General features: G+C 38.2%; 1 long non-coding RNA gene across 1 annotated transcript; it reads left to right on the forward strand.

Moving 5' to 3' along the window:
- The first annotated feature begins 6,484 nt into the window (after positions 1–6,484).
- Positions 6,485–6,962, forward strand: LOC131218412 (uncharacterized). The gene is made up of 2 exons (XR_009157718.1): positions 6,485–6,717; positions 6,799–6,962. It is a non-coding gene; the product is annotated as an uncharacterized LOC131218412 (long non-coding RNA).
- The last annotated feature ends 902 nt before the right edge of the window (positions 6,963–7,864 follow it).

Genomic DNA, 7,864 nt, shown 5'->3' on the forward strand with positions numbered 1-7,864 from the left:
AACAATGTTGAAAGATCATCTTATGGTATGATTATGAATGTTTTAAGGAAACCCTTCTCCACTACTGATGTTTTATTTAAACCAACTTGATTTAAATAATTTTAAACTCGCAAGTATACGAATCAGATGTAGATATGGTACGTATTACGAGATCGTTCCCACGAGGACTGGTTGTCACAATTCAAAATTAAAGACTCTTCTTAACTAATCCAACAAATATTTGCGATAGTAATTAAGTAAACTAAATAAAAATCAATGGAAAAATAACCAAGAGCAATAAGGAAAATTCAATCAAAGAGAAGACTAGGACTTTCGAATCCACCTCTAATTATCATAAACCTTGTTTTACCTGTTGATTCATCCTAATTCAGATTGATATCAAAATAAATAGAGCGCACTCTATGTCCTTGGTCGGGCACACAGAATGTATAATTCCTTAAAGCATATGGATCACATCTTTCCATCCATGGTCAGGCATGGAGAGATGTAGATTCCTGTTTCTTCCTCTATAGGAACCTGTTCATGGTCAGACACAAGCACCAAGAATAATATTCCAAACAATATCCATAACTAGATTTTGGTTAAACTCATAGCATGGAGAAGTACGGAAATTCCAGTCAAGTACACCAGAGAAAGAAACAAATCAATTACATCAACATGAAATCAACACATAACAAGGGTTATTCAAATTAGGGGCTTCATCTCAGCCCTAGCTAGAAGATTAGCAATCCATGAATTCAAATAAAAAGAAAGAAAAATAAAATTGATACAAGGAAAACATCCCTCTCTCTCTTCTTCTCTTTTCTTCTCTTTCTCTTCTCTTTTCTTCTCTTTCTCCTCTCTGGATCTGTTCCCTGGCTCTCCTCACTCTTCTCTACGTTTTGCATCCCTTTTTGTAGCTGGTGGAGTGGCCGGAATGAAGAAAATCGGGTTTGGAAAGCTGTCGTATGCGCAGCGAAAGCCCTTTTCGCAGCAAACTTCTGTATCTACAAAAGTCCCTCATTCTTTGTACTTTATCCGTAAAATCAACGTCTCTTGGGACATTTTTGGCTGTTCTACATGATGGACGGATCAGATCTTCCATCTGATCGAAGATGGTGGGCCACAACCGCCCGGAAGTCGGCTTTTCACGGACGTGCGTAAGCCTTCGCACGTCCGGCGCTGTGATGCTCGGTGGGCCCCACATAAGCATTTTCGGGGAAATCCACCCCGTCCATTGGATGCACGACGAAATTTCAGTCAGATATGGATGGTTTTTAACATCCATTGACGCGACCCATAGAAGAAATCACAATAAAATCAATTTTGAATGTCACCGGACAGTCCACTTATGGCCTCTGTATCTCACACGTGTGCATATATGGGCACAAACTGTAAACATGATTTTGTAGCTCTTGAACCCTTCTACATGATGAACGGCCTGGATCAGACGAACATGTTACCGATGGGGCCCACAGCAGTCCGTAAAAACGGACTTTCCGTCCGTTACGTGCGCCAGAAACGGAAGTTTTCGTTTTTGAAAGGAGGAAGTCGGGTCAGCGCTGCTGACCGACTTAGGCTCGTTCGGTGCACAGGCAGTGCACATGTGCACCATGCACATGTCACACTAGGTGGGGTCCACTGTGATGCTTTCGAGAAATCCAATTCGTCCATCCTATTGCTCATCTTATTTAAACCGTCTAAGTCAACTTTGAAGTATATCCAGATTGTAGGTGGGCCTAAAATTGAAGATTAATGGGTTGATCTGTCCGTTGGCCCACTTCTCGAGATATCCAATGGTTGAAATTTAATATGTACGGTTTATTTATGGCCTCCAGGTCATGTATGAAGTTTCGAGTCAATCGGATGGCAGAAACCATGTGATCTTGCATTTTGGACCATTTTCGGGCCTTTTTAACGTGAACGACTTGATTTCCTCGGGTCCCTGGCATGTAAATTCTTCAGTATTAGTTCCCTTGAGTGCGTCCCTTGCTCTGGTGACTTCGGAGTGTCAAATTCATGCTTGTAGTACTCTTTTTCCATCAACGCTCCTGATTTCATCCTGCAACAAAAATATAATTAAAATACTCCGTTAAACATTATCATGTACGTAAAATTAGGTAATAATTGGGGTCTGATATGTAATATTCGACCCTCATCAACTACGTTTAGGTGAGTTACTCGTTACCCTTGCCAGAGTAAATTCTATGGGGTCTACCATAATGGGTGTCGAACATCTACCTAATCAGTTAGATGCACCATTCCATGGTGGGCCCGGGGCTTAGAAATCATGTCAATCCATGACGTTTTTGGGTCACACCACATACAAAAGTTGAGAGTGGTTACCCTTCATTAAAATATTCATAATCATTTGTTGAGACCCACCATGATGTATGTGTTTCATCCATTCTGTTTCATCCATTTTTACAGATCATTTTATGGCTTGATCCTAAAATTGAGAGGGATATAAATCTCAGGTGGACCACACCATATGAAAACAATAGTGATTGGATATCCACCATTAAAATCCTCATAAGGCCCACTGTACTGTTTATTTGACATCCAACATGTTGATTAGGTCATAGAGGCCCAGATGAAGGGAAAAAACAAAAATCAGCTTGATCCAAAACTTTTATGGCCCCCAAAATATTTTTAATGGTCAACGGTCATTCAACACTGTTTCTTGTAATGTGGTCCACTTGAGATTGGGATATACCCCATTTTTCGTCTCATACCATAAAATCATTTGTAAAAATAGATGGATGACATGGATGCAACACATACATCATGGTGGGTCCCACAGAGCACCAACCACCATTTCCCAAAATTGGGCGCACGCTCAAAATAGAGCCATGCCCAAAAATCCCTCCATTTCTCTCTCTCTCTCTCTCTCTCTCTCTCTCTCTGTTCCCCAATCCGTCCCTCCCTCTCTTTCTCTTGCGGTCGGTTGCCGAACGCCCTACCCGTGCAGACACTGAAAGATGGAGGACGAAGGACAACATCTCCATATTTTTCGGTGATACGTGACTTGCTGATTGGCCGAAATCTCCAGTAGGACGCCGATTAATGGAAGAGAGGGAAGATCGAGAAGAGGGTGGTCAGGCCTAAGATCGAGCTCCTGTTTCCTTTATCGTAGTCGAATATCGACGGCAATAGAGGATGAAGGTTCGAGTAAGATCTGGAATCCCTGATGCTGAAATTGGAGTTTGATAATGGCAGTCGGCTCCCACAATCGCAGGTAAGAGCAAGCTGAATATACCGATTTTGAATCCCCAAATCTTTGGATTTGGGGTTTAAAGATCCCTAATTGGCATCTAGATTTGGGGATCTAAATTCAAAATCCCTGATTTCACAATAAGGGATTCGAATCCGAAATCCCTAACAGCTGATTTGGGATGGAAATCCCTAATTCCTGATATGGGGATTCAAATCCCTAATACCTGATTCGGGGATTATGGATTCCGAAATACCTAATTGAGTGATTTAAATCCCTAATCCATGAACGAATATAGGGGATTAAGGATCTGAAATCCTAATTGCAACTGGATTAGGGATCTGGGTTCCGAAATCCCTAATCGGAATCTGGAATTAGGAATGGGGATCTGAACTTCCCAATTTGGGATTTGGAATTCGAAATCCCTAATTGCAGTATCTGGGATTTAAATCCCTAATTTTCTCAATTTGAGGATTTGGGGATTTAGGGCGTGTTTGGGCAGTGGGATTAGAAGGGATTAGGTGGGATGGAATTGCAATTGGTCTTGTGCCTAACACTAGTTCCACACACATGTGTAAGATCTCCGCCGTTCATTTGGTAGGTGGTCAAGTGGTGAATGTGCATGTCCACATTCAACTGGACTACCTGATGAACTAACCATCAAGATTTTATTTTATTTTTTTGCGGTAGGGAACATACCCATGATGGCCCACCTAGTGAAAGACCAGGATCTCACGCCATTTCCCCTTGAGGGTTTAAGCAGAGCCTGCAGTTGCAAATTGGTGAATGCTGCTAACAGAGAGGAGAAATGATCAGATACAACAGCTGAATGTGAACTTCCACAACCATTTCTTTCACTCATTGGGTGGTCTACAATGTCAAAATCTATGGGCAGCTGATGGAAGGGATGAATGTACTATTGTGATCTACATCATATAAATGTGAGATGTTGGTGGTAAGGAAACAGTTTGATCAGATACAGATGCTGTATCTGACCATTTCTCCACATAAAAAAGGAAAGTGTATGCTACTGCCCATGTATGCATGCATATGCATATGAATGCATGTATACATACACACACACACACACACACACACACACACACACACATATATATATATATGCATAGACATGTGTATCTATATGTACATACATGTATGTATGTATATCTGAATTGGAGAAGGTTCCTGAAAGCGAGAAGGTTAGCTTATCTGGAAACTTATGTGAAAAGTAATGTAAGCTTGAAATTTTATTTTCAGAATTAGTGGTTGAATATTGATAATCGTATTTGTAAGTTAGATAATTAGTTACTCGTTTGAGGATGATGAATGTTTCAATTTCTTGGATGGATGATGAATGTATTTGCGAATGTAAATGAAAATAAAAAACTTATAATATATATATATATATATGTTATCAATGGAGGATACCTTGTTTAGGGGGACATGAAATTCTTGTAGCTTATGGTATGGTGCCCCAATATTGGTTGTATGTTGCTAGTATGTAGTAGATAATACTAGGTTCAATAGTAGATAATACTAGAGAATACCTAAACCCGATCCAAACTCGAAACCGAACCTGATTCCCTAAACCTAGACCTAAACCTATAGCTTAAACCTAAACCTAAACCTAAACCTATGACCTATAACCTAAACCTAAACCTAAATAAACCTATAACCTAAACCTATAACCTTAACCTAAACCTAAACTTAAAACCTAAACCTAAACCTAAACCTAAAACCTAAATGTATTCTCAAATCCCTAAACCTATAACCTATAACCTAAACCCAAACCTTAACTTATAACACTAACCTAAACCTAAACCTAAACATAAACCTATAACCTATAACCTATTCTCAATTCCCTAAACCTATAGCTTATAACCTAAACCTAAACCTAAACCTAAACCTAAACCTAAACCTATAACCTAAACCAAAACCAAAACCTATGACCTAAAACCTTAACCTATAACCTATAACCTAAACTTATAACCTATAACCTAAAACTTATTTGGTTTTCATGTTTTGACAGGATCAAGTTGACCCAAGTCTTTTTTTTTTTTTTTTGGGTTTATGCATAATGGAAATCAATGAATTTAATTCCCACACTGGTTTCTACTGAAATCAGTGGGAAATTCTTTTCACGTTGGAAAGCCAAAGCAGTTTGATATAAATGACTGTAGAAAGAATTCATTTATAGAACCAAGCTCAAACCATATGATTATGGGCTCAAACAAATGTGACCTCAAATGAGTTCCTTCTTGGAATTTTTTTTTTTATAAAAAAGGTCATGGCGAATCTAACTGGGATAAGGGGGATGTGTGCATGTGCACTCCACCTTCTTCATCTTCTTTTTTTTTTTTTTGCATTGATTCAGGTAGGGGTGCCGTCACTTATGTGCTTTCTGAATAAGGTTGATGCTATTGATGATCTAGATCTACTGGAACTTGTAGAGATGGAACTCCGTGGTATGTACTATGACCATTGTCATTCATTAATTTATTTATTAATGTTTTGGTTGTGAGGCATCCTATTATGCTTGTTTGAGAGAAACTGCTTTGTTTGTTAAACAGCAGTAGCTACTTGTAATATATGATTTTGTTGATGGTTGTTGTCACATATTTGAAGATCTGTTGTATTGTATTTATATGTGGTGTCCTCAGGTCTTACATGAACTAATTGATGACTTCAATTGGACATGCCAAATTTGGATCATTAATGATTAATATACTATCCTATCAACCATTTCTCAAAGCATTTGCATCCATTAGTAGCTATCTATCATCCTTAGCTTTTAAGCCCTTTCAGTGGGGTTACAATTGGTTTTATTTCACAATAAACTAAACTTTACAACTAAGCTATCAATGAGCTTCTTTCAAAGGATCAAAATTGATAGCACTCTTACCTAAAAAGTATTGAAGGTCTTTAAAGTCCTTTAGCTTAAAATTTTGAGAGAGATTTTTCAAAATTTTCACATATCCTACAACACCACTTGTGATGATCAAATTATCTATGTCAACAACACAAAGTTTCATTTATATATTTCTTCACAAAAGTGCATGTATTAGTAAAAGGGAAATAAAATTACTTGAATAAAGTATTCTCTAACCTTTGTAACCAAACTTTAGATGATTGTTTTAGATTATGGAGTGCCTTTTTTGGTTTGCATGCATGCCTCAACTTCATATGATCATAAAATTCCATAGGTTGATCAATATATATGATGAAACCCTACTCTCGCACAGCAATGTGAGAATAACAGCACCCCAGATATGTATATCTTTTATCTTTCTTGTATGTAGTTACGTGTCGAATTTTTTCATTCTTTGATTCATTACACTCAATTCAGGTATGGTTTGCACCAATTCAAGAGACTGTACATTAGGCATTCAATATATAAGACTGGAGTGAGACTGATTAGGCATTTAAATGTGTTGCAGGATGTTGTTTGAATTGCTTGTCCTAATAGGTGCACACGTTGGGATGGATTAGACTTCTATCTTGAGAAAATGCCATGATTTCAGGTAATTATTGTAATGAAAAGTTAAAAAATTAAAAGAGAGAGAGATAATGAATTCATGGAAAGAAATGTTCTTTATCATTAGGGCTGCTTTCGCCGGGTTTGATGCAGAAATTGTCGCCAACTTCACAGAAAGACAGATAACATCAGTGGACACAGATTACAACCTGGATTTAAATAAGGTTCGAGGTGCCGTCAATAATGCTAACAGAATCCTCCAGGTCAGATTGTTGATTGGACCTGATTTTATTTAAATGATCTTGATAATCCTTTTTATTTAAATGAGCAGACCTGGATGTGCGTCGGAGCTATTTGGATGTTGAGCGGGGGTCCCTGGAAGGTGGGAGCCGCTGTTATGACCATGATGAAGCTGTCCATTCCCTATGGACAGCATTGGAGTGGCCTGGCCATTTGGACAGACCATGTTTATGTATTTACTCAAAATTGATGGAGCAGACCCGGATGTGCGTCGGAGCTATCCGGATGTTGAGCGGGGGTCCCTGAAAGATGGGAACCGCTAATATGACTATGATGAAGCTGTCCATTTCCTATGGATAACATTGGAAGGGCCTAGCCAATTGGAGCAGGCCTTGTTTATATCTGTATTTGCAGGGACCACACCCTTAACCTATAACCTAAACCTATTCTCAAATCCCAAAACCTATAACTACAACCTAAACCTATAACCTAAACCTATAACCTAAACTCAATTCCCTAAACTTAAACCTACAACCTAACCTAAACCTATACTTATTCCCTAAACCTATTCTCAAATCCCAAAACCTATAACCTAAACCATACCCTAAACCTATAACCTATAACCGGAACCTATAACCTAAACTCAATTCCCTAAACCTTAACCTATAACCTAACCTAAACCTATACTTATAACCTAAACCTATTCTCAAATCCAAAAACCTATAACCTAAACCTATAACCTATAACCTATAACCTAAACTCAATTCCCTAAACCTTAACCTATAACCTAACCTAAACATATACTTATAACCTAAACCTATTCTCAAATCCCAAAACCTATAACCTAAACCTATAACCTATAACCTATAACCTAAACCTATAACCTAAACTCAATTCCCTAAACCTTAACCTATAACCTAACCTAAACCTATACTTATAACCTAAACCTATTC

This window comes from Magnolia sinica, chromosome 11, assembly GCF_029962835.1.
Source record: "Magnolia sinica isolate HGM2019 chromosome 11, MsV1, whole genome shotgun sequence".
NCBI classification, from domain to species: Eukaryota; Viridiplantae; Streptophyta; class Magnoliopsida; order Magnoliales; family Magnoliaceae; genus Magnolia; species Magnolia sinica.